This window comes from Falco cherrug, chromosome 9, assembly GCF_023634085.1.
Source record: "Falco cherrug isolate bFalChe1 chromosome 9, bFalChe1.pri, whole genome shotgun sequence".
Classification (NCBI taxonomy): Eukaryota; Metazoa; Chordata; class Aves; order Falconiformes; family Falconidae; genus Falco; species Falco cherrug.
In genome coordinates this window covers 34,050,797-34,066,020 of record NC_073705.1, presented here as the reverse complement: position 1 = coordinate 34,066,020, position 15,224 = coordinate 34,050,797, and the positions used below count along the sequence as shown (strand labels likewise).

The following is a 15,224-nucleotide window of genomic DNA, read 5'->3' as shown; positions in this document are numbered from 1 at the left end:
GGCCGGGCCGCCCCCGCGCAGCCGCCTGTTGCTGCCGGCGCGGCTCCCGGCGGCGCCTCACCTGCGGGCGGGCGGGCCCGCCGCCAGCCTCCCGGGGCCAGGTGGTGTCGCGGGGGCGGGACGAGCGGCGGCCGCAGGCACCGAGCGGCACCGCGGGCACCCCGCCCGGGCCACCCCCGCCGCACGGCCCCGCTCCCCGCGGCGGCGGCCCCGGCCTCCCCTCGCCGGAGGAAGCGGCGGCGGCCCACCCTACCTTGGTGCCCCGCGCAGGGCCCGGGCCGGCGGCTCCTCCTCCGGCTGCGGCGGCTGCTGCTGCCCATGCCCGGGGCCGGGAGGCGGCGCGCCGTGGCGCCGGGGACCGGGAAGCTCCTGCCGCGCCGGGACACCCCCGGCTCTCTCGCCCGGCTCCTGTTTACCTCGGCTCCCCGGCCGGCCGGGCTGCCTGTCAGCGCGCCGCCCCGCCCCGGCCCGCCCCCGCCGCCATGGCCCGGAGGAGGACGGGGAAGCGAGGCGCGGCGCCGGGGACGCGGCTCCCTCCGGCGGGGAGTGCTCCGGTGGGCAGGGCCCGGCCCGGCCCCCTCCGGGCCCAGCTTGGCCGGCGGGCGGGCGCGCAGCCGCAGCCGCCCCTCCGCCCGCGCCGCCGGGCACCTTCCCCCCGAAGCGCGGGGCCGGGCACGATGCAGGCGGGGGCAGGCAGGGCCGGCCGCTTACCGGGAGCCGCAAGGAGAAAACCCCCAGCGAAGCGGGTGCCCTCCAGCTGTCCCGAGTTCTGCTCTCGCCCATACACACCTTACAGTCCTGCCGTGAACAGTGACGCTAATGCCATTTCCGAGGGGAAAACGGCTTGCCCTTTACAAGAATTAGAAGAAAATGGCTAAACTAACTTCATAAGGTGCCATTTAACTTTCTTAAAATGTATGTATGCTGTAAGCCTGAAGATGGCTCACAGCCACTCTCATAAAGTGTTTTTTATTAGTGATTCACCTGCCTGTATTGGTTTATCAGCAGAAGACCACAGAATCATAGAATCAATTAGGATGGAAAAAGGCTTCCAAGACCATCAAGTCTAACTGTTCACCCAGGACTGCCAAGGCCATCACTAAGCCATGTCCCTAACCACTGCACCTAGCCATTCTTTAAACACCTCCAAGGATGGTGATTCCACCACATCCCTGGGCAGCCTGGTCCAATGCTTCACCACCCCCTTTCAGTGACAAAAGTTTTCCTAATATCCAATCTAAACCTCCCCTGGCACAACTTGAGGCCATTTCCTCCTGTCTGTCCCTTGTTATCAGACAAGAGACCGACCCCCACCTGCCTACAGCCTCCTTTCAGGCAGCTGTAGAGAGCAACAAGACACCCCCTGAGTCTCTTCCTCTTCACCCCCAGGTCCCTCAGCTGCTCCTCATCAGACTTGTGCTCCAGACCCTTCCCCAGCTTTGTTGCCCTTCTCTGGACACACTCCAGGACCTCAACAGCCCTCTTTGCAGTGAGGGGCCCAAACCTGAACACAGTATTCGAGGTGCGGCCTCACCAGTGCCGGGTACAGGGGGACAGTCACTGCCCTGGTCCTGCTGGCCACACTGTTTTGGATGCAAGCCAGGATACCCTTGGCCTCCTTGGCCACCTGGGCACACTGCTGGCCCATGCCCAGCCGGCCGTCAGCCAGCACCCCCAGGGCCTTCCCCGCCAGGCAGCTTCCCAGCCGCTCTGCCCCAGCCTGTGGGGCTGTGTGGGGTTGCTGTGACCCACGGGCAGGACCCGGCACTGAGCTGGTTGAACCTCATACAGCTGGCCTGGGCCCATCGGCCCAGCCTGTCCAGACCCCTCTGCAGAGCCTGCCTGCCCTCCAGCACATCAACACTCCTGTCCAGCTTGGTGTCATCTGCAAACTTACTCAGGGGACACTCAATCTCCTCATCCAGATCATTGATAAAGGTATTAAACAGAACTGGCCCCAGTACTGAGCCCTGGGGAACACCACTAGTGACTGATCACTAGCTGGACATAACTCCATCTACTATCACTCTTTGGGCTCAGCTGTCCAGCCAGCTTTTTACCCAGCACAGAGCACACCTGTCCAAGCCATGAGCAGCCAGTTTCTCCAGGAGAATGCTGTGGGAGATGGTGTCAAAGGCTTTACTAAGGTCCCGGTAGACAACATCCACAGCCTTTCCCTCATCCCCTAGGCAGGTCATCGTGTTGTAGAAGGAGATCAGGTTCGTCAAGCAGGACCTGCCTTTCACAAACCCATCCTGGCTGGGCCTGATCCCTCAGTTGTCCTGCACGTGCCACGTGATGATGCTCAGAACAATCTGCTCCATCACCTTCCCTAGCACCGAGGTCAGGCTGACAGGCCTGTAGTTCCCCAGATCCTCTTTCCTGCCCTTTCTGTAGATGGGTGTCACATTGGCTAATGTCCAGTCTTGCGGGACCTCCCCAGTTAGCCAGGACTGTTGATAAATGGAGAGCGGCTTGGTGAGCTCCTCTGCCAGCTCCCTCAGTGTCCTTGGGCAGATCCCGTCTGGCCCCCTACACTTGTGCCCATGTAAGTGGAGCAGCAGGTCACTGACCGTTTCCTCCTGGACTGTGGGGACTTCATTGTGCTCCTCCTCATCCCCATCTTCCAGCTCAGGAGGCTGAGTTCCCAGAGGGAAGCTGGTCTTACTATTGAGGACTGAGGCACAGAAAGCGTGAAGTACCTCAGCCTTTTCCTCGTCTTTTGTGGCAGTGTTCCCTGCTGCATCCAAAGCAGCCGGCCTGAGCTCTAGCTGGGCTTTCGCCTCTCTGATCTGCGCCCTGCATAACCTCACAACATCCTTAGAGTCCTCCAGAGGGGCCTGCCCCTTCCTCCAAAGGTGGCAGACTCTCCTTTCTCCCTGAGTTCCAGCCAAAGCCCTGTCCAGCCAGGCCAGCCGGCAGTGTCTTTGGGCACATGGGGACAGCCTGCTCCTGCGCCTTTAAGACTTCCCTCTTGAAGAATGCCCAGCCTGCCTGGGCCCCTTGGCCCTTCAGAACTATCTCCCAAGGAACTCTGTCAACCAGGCTCTTAAGCAGGCCAAAGCTGGCCCTCTGGAAGGCCAAGGTAGCGGTTCTGCAGATCCCCCTCCTTACTTCTCTGAGAGCTGAGAACTCTTATAATCTTGTGATAGCTACAGATACAGAGGAGACCAGAATGAGATCTTCCTAGGTACCATGTGTGCAGCCTGTTAATTTCAGCAGTGCTGTTATTTCCCGTAACTGGAATGTCAAAACAAAATATCCCAAGACTTAAGCTTCCCTATAAAGACCTGCTCCTCTAAAACAGCTACATCCCATTGCTAGGCTCAACAGAGGGGCTTGAGTTTTGAACACTGCTGCTAGATGAGGAGAGGCGCTGGCCAAATCGGGGCCAAAGACCACACCTTCCTTCTCAACTTGGTTGATGTAAACAAAAACCTAAAAAAGATTTACTGGCCTGCAGCAAAAGAAAAGGTAGGATTATGCAAATTAGCTGGGAAAGATACCCATAATGTACCACTTTTTTCAGGGTTCCTCAGCCCTATAACCAACCCCCTGCTTATGTCTGTGGCACAGGAGCATTGCACCCTCTCTGTGGATGCACTGAACTTGGAACTCAGAGATGAAACTGTATTCTGGGAGTATGGTCAAAACTTGGGAGTCTAGCAGGTTGAAATGCCCTTTCGATCCTCAGCAGCCATTTGCTTCAGTCATGGCATACGAGTACCTTTATGCTGGAACAGCTTCTGATTTCCTTGGCAAAGACACTGCTCTAACATGTTCTCTGGGCCCTTCTCATGACCGCCGTTACATCAGAACTGATATTTCTGAACATCACTGGCTTAGTGGAGTCAGTATGATGTAAACTAAAAGGTCTGAGTACTAGAAGGACGCTAATGAAGTTTGCCCATAGCTATATCTGCGTGCCATAATCTCTGTTACTATTTTACACTTTATTTTGCAAGTAGATATGCTGGACTAGGTGAACTATACTATCAAGGTGAATTATACAGGGAAAAAAGCAAAGTGACAGTTTTATGGGAAGGTGCCAAGGGAGACATTTCCTCTCTCCAGACATGGTACCTATCCCACTTGGGAATAAGTAAAAAAGAACAGGAAGACATGCAGCCTTGCTGAACTGTTTCCGTCAGTGCAGTGCAGACAAGAAAGCAGACAACATTAAGAGGAAAAACAGAAAACAAGGCAAGCTCCTGACTTGACATGCAAGTTCATTCACTAAACCTAGTCAAAGTTTTTCATCTCCTGTGCCTGTACTTTTCATGTCAATAATTTACAGGACTCCAGAAAGATTACATAGACCCTTAGAGAACAGTGAGAAAAGCATACAATCAGTAAGGTAACCCCTCTTAATGCAGAGTGCAACCACACACTACAGAAAAATGACACATTACAATAGATTTCAGAGCACAGAGAGGCTGGGCTGAAATCCTGTCGTTGCATTTCAGAGTTAGGACCCAGCACACCCATGTAGTGAAAGCGGGTGACCACCAACCACAGAGTACAGTGTGTCTTCCTGGGAAGAGGAGGGTGTGTCTGCAGCTCCTCTTCACTCCTATGTAGACTGCAGTTAAAAAACCTGATACTTAGATCATACCCTTTCACAAGATAGGGTATGGTAACATGCATATGTAGAGGAGAATCATGTCTTCTTGATACACAGTGTATCATAATGCTGGCTTGTAAAAACAACCAGTTTCCATCCTAAGCTGCACTGCTGGCTTACCTAGAGGCCACGGGGATGTCTCAGAGGAGGCTGTTTTCTTTCTTCATATTCGCAGTCCATTTTGTGGTGACTTTTTAAAATTATTTTTCAGGCTTTTCAGGAACAGTGTAGCTCACCACCCGGTACTGTATGCCAGACTAGAAAAGGGATCTGTAGATGCAACTGGAACAGAAGTAGAAATTATACAGAAATACAGTCACAGAGGGCAGATTTTCCAGGGAAACTAGAGTAACTAATGATTAGGCCTCAAATGAAGGCAGCCGCAATAAGCTTCCAGTACACCACCCTTGATTCTCAAGGGGAGCAAAGTGCCTGAACTCCTTTGCAGATCAAAGTCTCCCTGTGTTTTGCAATTTATACTCCCTAGTGTCTACATTTCCCCAGAAAGCTGGTCTAGTATGTTAACACGTGTTGCTGTTCTTTCCTGGGAAGTCTCAGCAACAACCTCCTGAACGCAACACTGCAGAGCTAGGACTAAAGCCTCAATGCTCTAGAGCAAGCACTACTGTGGAACATCCTCCCTGCATGCCTCACAGCCCACCAGTAGAAAATGCAAACCTAAGCCTTTGCAAATGTTCCCACCACCAAATTTACAGCTAGTTTAAAAAGTAGGGAAGGAAGAATAAACTGAAGCTGAAGGCAATTAGTCAAATGGAAATCTTAGAATTCTTCTAGCTAGTGTTGCTTTTCACAATCCAAGTAGGAGATGAGAGGTTTTAAAGAAATTATGGGAACAGAACATCTCCACTTTACTAACTGGATACCTCTGGCTCAAAGTTAAAAGAAAACTGTAGTTGGGGAATATGTGCCTAGAAATGCATACCATGCTTAGCTGAAGATACTGACGGGTCTGCAGAAGAGCTGCCCCAATGCCTTGCACACAGGATCTGGACTGTGAGCATACCTATGGCTTTTGAAAATACTTGTCATCAACAAATTTAATTTGTTTAAAGTCACGATAGAAGTACCTCTGTGCCCAGGAGACTCCAAATCTCTCTAAAAGCAGCACAGATCTAGCATACGGTTATTAAGACTATGATTTTTCAGAAATACTTTTACTCCTTTTAGCAGGAAGACTTGAACAGCACTGTGGGGCAGAAACCCTGAACAGTAAAAACTGCTGTACAACTGTGCCCTCTTTTTTGTCTTTAATTACAACAATATATACAGTAGCTATGTGGAAAAGAATAATTAATTTTCCCCCCAGATAATTATAAATGATCTTTTTATTCTACAGTAACAGTCTGAGCACCTGCATGTTTCCATAGCAACTCCACAATACTTCAGGGGATTACTTTAGAATTCCACTGTGGTTTGGGTCTCCAAAGTTAATTTAGATTTTTTTGGGGGGGAAAAATCTCTTTCCAAATATAAATTAACACTACTACTACCATATATTTAATGATCTATACCAGTCTCCTATGTTACCATCTTCAGAAACTGCAACACTTCCTTGCAGCTTTTTGCACAAAACCATGCAGTATTATGTATCACTCTAACCAGAACAGCTATTATGGACTTATGGCTGGAAGCATCCCCAGAGGTCTTGCAGGGGATCACACTTATGGGAAGGGCTGATGGAGAACTGTAAATCCCAAAAATCCACATCCCCAAAAGACCCCTTGCAAAGAGTAGGCAGGTGTACGCACCTTCATTCACTGAAGTATATATACGCTCACTCATTTCACATGCATGTATGTCAATCTGTGGCTATCAATTTAAATTGTAGAGAAACACATCTATTAGACTGGTAACAACTACTAGAACAACTACTAAGCCTGATGACTAGGAAGCTTTAAATCCAGACATACGCATATGTGCTCACACGTGCAAACGTGACATGAATACAGACAGGACAGGATGTGCTCCTAAGGCTTTTTCTTTGCTAGTTTTTTTCCAGGTCAGCTCAATTCCTTTACTTCCTTCCAGCTGCATATCCTGCGTTGTGTGTTGCCCCATTTGTTCACTCTCTTCTATGCAACACTACTGGAAGAGATGAGGGGAATTTCTCCAAAAGTTCTCTGATGACCCCTAGTTTTACTGGGGGTGAGCCCAGGGTTCACTTTTGCTCTGCTATTTTCTGTCTGTGCTAGGTGAATAAAATAGATTCTGGTAAGAGCAGGAAAAGACGAGAGTTAGGGGAAGGTGAAAGGAACTGATGTGAATTCAAGTAGAAAGATGGAAGGAAATACAAATAAAGTTTATGTCCTTCCTGACTCTTTTTCATTCATACAAAGATGATTTCAGGTTCCGAAAGGAAAAGGAAAGAAAACAACTTACCTCTGTATGATTTGGAATTCCTTAAAACCTGTTACCAATGTGCTTCACACAGCACCGTTTTTAAGTCTGCTCCACAGGACAGGTGGGAACATTTTTTGCCATTCTCTCCCTTAAAACATCAAGAAAACCAGATGCATTTTTTGGTGCCAGTTTTAGGAGGCAAATTATTTGCTGAGGTTGTATCAAGAATACAGAAAGTTAAGCGCTTTCCTGATTCCCTCAGGAACAGGAAAGGAGCAACTACCACTCCCTTTCTTCCCCAGCTCAGAACATCAATGTTATAACCAGCAATGCTTAGGTGTGATGACTGAAAGATGCTCACTGTCTGAAAACTGTATTACGCTACAGTAAATGGCAACAGCTAAGAACAGTGAAAGAAGAAATTAAATGATGCATGAGAATTGCAAGGCAGGCACCTGAAAGATGTTGTAACACTGACCAAGCACCGTATAGTGTTAAAGCATTGATCCTTTCTGATTAGGAGAGAAAGAAGTAAGTCTGCAGTGAGGCTAACCTTCAAATATATACATGCAACATATCTAAAGAGCTGCAGTCACTGTGAAATAAGCCATTTTTCTTTCTCAGATAATTTTTGTGACCCAGCAGAATGCACTGTTCAAAGTCTAAGGAAGAGCTTTTACCAGAAAAGCATCAGATTTCACAGCTTATATCACCTTTAATGGAAACACCACCAGAGCTCCAAGTAGGTGTTTTGCAAACATCTTAACAAGTGTATTTCTGAAGTGTCTCAAATTTATTGACCTTGCTTCAGTCTCAGACACAGGATATAAATTAGCAGTGCAGTAAATACACTTTACTAAAACCTGGCCTTCGAAAATCACTAGAATGAGATCATTTGAACCCCATCTCCGAGACAGAGTGGCATCAGCCATTAGTCTCTCACTTGGAAAGCAACAAGAGGAAAAAAAGCATTCCTGCCTGCAAACACAATTGTAACCTTTCTCCCCATACAGTGATGTAAGATCCTTGCATATTGTAGATTTAGGAGACAATGACTGCCCTACATGCAGCAGTTTTAATCTGGCATGGCGCGTGACAAACAGGCATATGACTGCCCACCCCAGCAGACTTCAGGAACTCTTCACAGGCATGTGAGGGTGCCTTTGAAGACTGACAAGATTGGATACAGCTTTGAATCTGTCTCAGAGCAGATAAGCCTTTAGAGTCATAAAGCCTAACTCAGGCCTCATAAATGCTATCCCCTGCAGAAGTGTTAATAGGGATTTTCTCATTACTGAGCCTCAAAACTAAGGAAGAGGTTAGCAAATGCAGCAAACTGATGTTTTAGGATAATTTCTCTAGATAAAACTAGTTGTCTAGGTATGGGTGAAATAGCTCTAGGGAAATCCAATCAACAACGTTAAGGTGTCACACTGGATCAAGGCTTACAGCACTGCAAGTCATTTAGTATCCAGATAAAGGAGAAGCCTACACCTTAGTCCCTTCTTTGTAGCCCAGTAAATGTATGCGTTCATTCAAGACAGGATATGCACTTCTAGAAAAAAAGTGAAGCTCAGCAACAAGCGATACATCTACAGAGGTCAGGTGGTACTGCAGCTGGGACTACAGCTCACCATTTTCTCCTACTTTGCAAAAAGAAAAAAAACCACAAAACAGTTTCCTCCTCTGCTGATCAGAGCTTGGAAAAAGGACTTCACTGGTGTGCTGTACTTCCAGGTTTGTTACTTAGACCACTGAGGAGTGTACAGAAAATTGTATTAACTTACGCCCCTGAAACCCATATATGCAGAGGAAGGAGGACATTTTTTGAGCTCATCTCTTAGCAGCCGGTATTTCAGCTTTGGCTGCCCCCACTGCAATAAATATTTGCATGCATGCAACACACAGAAGTGGTAAAGGTGTAAAAATAGGCAGCCTATTTCGGTGTAGCAATACCCAGATGTCATCTTTCTCATAAACATAGCTATTGTGCTGAACTCTGCTAGATGTTCCCCTTACAGAGCTTTCCTACATTTTCTCCTCGTACTCTAACTATTTATATCCTGCCCAGAGTACAGACAGATTAATAATACTAAGCATTTCTATGGGACCTCCCTTGGAAGAGCCCTGGACAGATTTTACGAGGTATTTTAGAAGCTTGCATTTTAACAATACCTTAGCAGCTTAAAGCTAAATATACAAGACAGGAAAATGGGAACCAGGGGATTGAAGCAGACAGAAGGATCTCTGAAAGTATACTGCACAATTAGAGGACATTCAGAGGACAGCAAGCATAATTAAGGCTCTGGAATAGCAAAGACAGTGAATTGCTACCATAAAAAAGATGAGTGAGAGGAGAAGTGATATAAACACAGAACATACTGAATACTCAGAAGACGCTATCGGCCCTTTCTCGTAACACTAGACCAAATTAACTTCAATGACAAAATGGTAGGAAATTCAAAACTACAGTGAAAGAAAATGCTTTTCACATTACACAAATAGAAATAAGCGATACTGTGACTTTTATCAAGACTCAAAAATAGTCTCAGACCTTTATGGACCTCCAAATTAATACTCTACACTGAGACAGGAAGTTCTTCTTCAGACCAGTCATTAGCACAGGAGGTACGATCCAGTGTTGAAAACAGGTTCCTGCACATTCCGCTACAGAGGAATTCTTGCATCTTCTTCTGAACTGTCTGTTACCTCCCTCTTCTCAGAGACACATGCTGGACTGGATGGACCTCAGGATAATTAAATCTACTTTGATGACCCCTAAAGCAAACTACCTATAATTACTGGCAAGACAGAGAACGATAAGAAGAACATCTTGTCACTCAACTCTCAGTCTCAAGACCATGTTTAAACCCAAAGATATTTCATTATACATCCTTTGTGTTGTAACTTTGCACCAGCCAGTGCAGGTTTTTAGCAAACCACTACCATAACCCAAATACGGCCCATTTACGGGGCAACAGTTCCAGCACCTGGTATTAAGGACAAATTAGATTAATGCAAAATAAATCCAAGCCTACTGTTAAAACATCAGTTCATGTGAAATAAAAAGACTGTCTGCACATTAAGTTTATGGATAGAAGGGAGAGAAAAAATGTAAATGTTCGTATTTTGAAAAAAAAATGTTAATTTGTTAAAAAAACCCACCACACCGCTGAGAAAGAGGAGAGGGTGTTTCAAAATTCCTGATTTTTCCTTTTAGAAAACTTTAGTGTTTTTACTTCCAACTCATTAACCCTCTTACATACCATGTAAATAATTTTCGTTATTAGGTATTGTTTTGAATTTCTGATGCTAGACATAACACCTAATTTCAGCAATAATTCACCATCCAGATGTGATTAGAATACATAACCCTTACATAACTACATACACACACACACACACACTACATACATATATGATATATAGTAATCAGTCCTACTGAAGACTGGATTAGAAAGGACTGAAAGCAGCCTTAATGTGTGGTTTCGGAATAAATTTCTGTTGCTGAAGACCTGTAAAGCTTCTTGAATTGCAAGGCCAGAAATTACAAGTAGTAAGGAATGGTCAATTTGTTTGAGGAGTTACTGGTGTACACTCCTCACACATCACTGAGTTTATTTTTTCATACCCTCACCCTGTACTTGTAAGAAAAAGAAACAGTGTTTGTCATTCTCCAGTATGAAATTATGGGGACAGGTAATATTTTTACTGCATATGTAGAATCCAGCATAACTTAGCCAGCAGACATCTCTGAAATTCATATTTGCAGGGTTAGTGGGGATCCGCAGAGGGCGGCTTTCTGTTCTGAAATTCATTCAGATTACCTCAGCTTGCATCATAAAAACCAGCATGGAATTGTACATTTTTGAGGCACTCTTCCATTCTTTTCAAAAGTTTCTCAAAAAAACCTTTGGAATTAGGAAAAGGTATGGATCGTACCCTGCTGCTGACCTCCTCTGATCTGTTCAGAGCCGGCTGAATAAAGGTCATAAAGAAATAATCAGTTTTCCTTATCCATGGTTTTCTTGCCAAATCTTGTTATTGGGCAAACCCAAAACTTCCCGTTCCGAAACGCCTCCGCTGCCCCCTGGTGTCTCTTCTCTGCAGCTTCACACGGAAAGCTAACGCCTCAACAAGCCCTCTGCCGCAAAAAAGTTAAGGCACAAACCAGCGGACCACACTTCCAGATGCAGCTCTTTTGCAGACTGATGTTTATAATACTTTCTCAAAAAGATCTAATTACTAGGCAAGCCTAATTCCAGTAAGATACTTAAAAACAAACTAAACCTCTTACATTGAACATCGCCAGCAGAAACTGCTTCACATTAGCCAAAGTACCAACAAACTGTACTGAAGACTTACAGTAAGCAAGGAAATAGCTGTCTTCCTCTTTTATGCAAACTTCTGTAGGTATGCTATTAAATTGCTGCTTATATGCAAGGATTTTATTTCTTTTCCCTTTTTTCTAAAGAACTGTTAATGGGAAAGGCAAAACAATGACCTGAGCTAAAATACTTTCCAAGAAAAAGGCGCATAATGGCCATAAAAGAACATAGAGCAAAAAATTACATGATTGCATTGACAGGAAGCCCAAACATACCAGCTCATTCATGGACTCACTGATAAAAAAGATGGAGACCAAGACTGACACACAAAAGAGCTGAAAATGCAAAGTCTCTCAGCCAGAGACAGTTGTAGGGAGAAGGAATGGCTGGAATCAGCAGAAACTAAGCTACAGAGATTCACAAATCTGTAAAGCAAGATGCACATTGGATTCTGCATTAAACAGTGTATTCCTTTCGATGCATTTGACACAGGTGCTTTTCAGTCTTTCTAATAAGACGTAGCTAGTGGTCCCAATAGAAAGTGGTAACAATTGGGTTTTTATTCATGGAATTAGCTGCAGGAAAGAACTTGGCTCAAGGAGTCAATCCACATGGTTTGGATGATGTGGTTTCATCTTTTGAGAGAGAAACATAAAGAAAATCTGGCACATCATTCTTGAAAGACTGGAAAGACTTTCAAGTACAACTTGTTCTTTAACCACACAACTGTCTTAATGAAATTCTTACCAGATGGAAGGATTCATCAGGAAAAATCCTATAGGATCTCAGGAGGTCCCAAGAGCTAAAGTAGAGGACCCCTCTCTTAAAAGCTATGGCTGTAAATTCTAATAAAAAAGGAGTGGTGGATTTACCTCAAGAGGAAAAATAAGGCAAACATCCATCCTACTGTAAACAAAGTCAATGGGGGAAGAAAAAAGACCAGCTTGCTGAAATACTTCGCTCAAGAAGGCTACCTGATTAAAGGAATACACGTTTCACTAATCAGGAAATAAAGACAGGTTGGGAATGTAAAATAGGTCAAACCCAGCAACTGCTTAAGCATCATTAGAAAACCACAGTTCTGTTACCAGTTTTTATGTTTGATTGGTTTCTCCCAAATGTGCTCTCAGACTGGGGTCGCCACTGACATCTCATGGCCTTCATGTAACACTCATATTTGAAGTGCAACCCTCATCTTTTTAAGCAATTGCTCTTTTCTGGCAAAAAGTGTAGAAAAAGATTTGTGATTAGTTAAAATTTTTGCTTGCAAAACCTTTGATTTGTGTATTTGCTCAGTATGTGTAGGGAAAAGGAGAATAAAAACTAACACTGTGAAAAGAAACGTCCCTTCACCTGTGCACAGATATGCTTGTAACATTCAATGGTACATATAAGTAAACTTAGAAACATAAAACTTAAACTAGGAATTGAAACCAGCTAAAGAGAACAGGCCACTTTGGCAAGCTTCTGCTGAGAAAGTGAGTAATTACAGTTCTACATATTAAAAGCAAAGAACTACTGCCCACAACATCCCAATGGCTCTAAACAGACCTGCCTCACAAGAAACAAAGTTCATCTTTCCATTAAGCACAACTTCTGATATTTTTAGACAATAATCTTTAACCAGGACAAGAACTACAGAAAGGAAATCACCTTTTTTCATTGTTTTCCACTCAGCACCCCAACCATTAAAAACTGCCCCAAACTAAAATCAGGGCAAGAACTACAATAATCAGAAGCAGCACAGGCTCACACAACTGTCCCATAGCTTCACATGGCTTTCTTAGTTGTCCTCACATGAGCAACTGTGGCTCAGTGCTAACACAGATACCCAATTTACATAAAAAATGGAAAAATGTTGTGACCCAACACAAAAGCCACAGGTGGAAACAACTCCTTACACACACAAGCAACTCCAAACTCACAATTTACACCCAGAAGATGGTGTCCCATTACAAAATCTGGAAGCACTTGAAAAGAAACAGAAGCGTCCGATTCACAACATGTAAAAAAAAAGCTAGAAATACTTAATTTCTGTAACATAAAGCATTAACAATTCTAGCCTCATCTACAACTGAAGACTGTTAACACAAGGCACCAGTGCAATTACATTGCAGGGGACTGCAAACTGAATATAGAGATGAGAATTGCAAGCAGACAGATTTTTATCACCTTTCAGAGAAAGGATACTTGTTCAAGATCCAAACCCACTTCTGATGCCTCAGCGATGCTTACCAATGACACAAGACCAGCCTGGTTATGCCTCACAGGTCCTCAGGCATAAATGAAGCATGCAAAAAATGCTTGACAGGAAGGCAAAGAAGCACACACCGAAGTAACTGTTAAACTTCTGTTATGCAAATGATTTACGATACAATCTAATTACATGAACAAATACACAAAAGCTAAACATTTTTCTACAGCAGATGCATAGCACCACAGTGCACTAATATTCAGAAACCCAAACCATTCAGATAAGTTTACACAGTAAACAGTAATTAATCCACAGCACAGTCTAACACAGGATTTGGTAAAACCCAATAGCATACAAATTAGCAACTACAAGAGTTAATTTCAAATTTAAGTGCTCTTAGGGCTGTACTACTGGTTGAAAATAAGAGTGCCTGTAACAGAGTATGGGAGATAAGAACAAAATCAGAGTTCTGCACAAAAAATGTCTGTATTAAGTGTAATCAAAATGAGGTATAATAAAAATTATGAGAAGCCATACACATGGAAATTAATTATTACTACACTGCATTTTCTGAACAGCATTGTGCACTTCATTATGCATATGCAGAAGGGGAAAGTCACAACTGAGATCTGACTCAAGAGACTTCCTGCCACACATTTCAGTTATCCAGTCTTACTAAAATTCGAGTCAGCCATTCTAACGCACTGCAAAATAATTTCCTGACAATCATACTTAGAAGAATTAGATTAAGTGGTGACAGCCAATATTATTTTAATTCCACTTCTTTCCAAACCTCTACTGTACCTACAAAGACCAATACCTCTGTCTTAAAAGCTGCTGCGCTACAAACAATTGTTGGGAAAACAGTAGTACATTTGCCTTGTTCCTTATTCTTTTCCTTTGGCATCAAATATTATCATATGCTGGAGGTGAAATAAGAACTACAGGCATGTTCACAGTACCTAGCACTGCTCAGTAACAACATGATCTTCATACTAGGTGCAACTTTGTCCACCAAGAATAAACCCAGAGGTCACATACACACAAAACTACTTTTTTACCTTATCACTGCCCAGAAGAATGATTTTGGAATTTTTCTGAGATCACTCTGAAAATTCCAGAAGGTTCAAGAAATTGCAGGTGGACTACATGAAATGGATTTCCTCCAAGGATGAGAATTCTTCAGGTTACTTCTCTCCCTTTCAGTGATCCTTTTTTTTTTTTTTTTTTCTCTCCTGGCCCAACTTTTGATTGCCTTGCTCATCAGCTGCTACTGTTCGTCTGGAATGCAGCATAGAACATTTTAATACCACAACCAACTAAGTAGCTGAAGACTTGGCAAGAAAGGGATGACTACATTCCACTGTCTAGATCCAGCGTGGAGGGTTTGGTTTTTTTGCTGTTTTGGTGGTCTGATGTAGGATTTTATTAATCTGTTTATACTAGAACACCTCAAGCAACATAAGCCTATAAACAGATTTCAGACACACCAAGTGAATGAAAAAACAAAGGCCTTCATTAGGTGTATTCCTCCAACATCACTTTCTGCAGTAGCTGCACACTCATGAGAGGCGTCTCAAAATTACTGAACTGCCTTTGTACAGTACGAGCTGGAGGGGAGAAAGGCTGCAGGTTAATATATGCCATTCATTGAACACCCATCTGCCTTTGCTAGTACATCTGTAAGACCTCAGAAGGCTTATTTAAAGCACACAGC

The 15,224-nt window shown here is 44.5% G+C and overlaps 2 protein-coding genes across 8 annotated transcripts in view; one reads left to right on the top strand and one right to left on the bottom strand.

Annotated features, from left to right (window-relative positions):
• MARCHF8 (membrane associated ring-CH-type finger 8) overlaps positions 1–555 on the bottom strand; it is a 99,496-nt gene extending 98,941 nt beyond the window's left edge. For 5 of the 7 annotated variants that reach the window (XM_055720173.1, XM_055720168.1, XM_055720174.1 and 2 more), the window contains exon 1: positions 254–410. The gene's annotated coding sequence lies outside the window, so the exon portion shown is untranslated. The other 2 variants (XM_055720171.1, XM_055720170.1) reach the window with 2 other exon arrangements.
• Positions 1–15,224, top strand: part of LOC129736772 (uncharacterized) — a 127,117-nt gene that overhangs the window by 38,375 nt on the left and 73,518 nt on the right. The window lies entirely within an intron of this gene.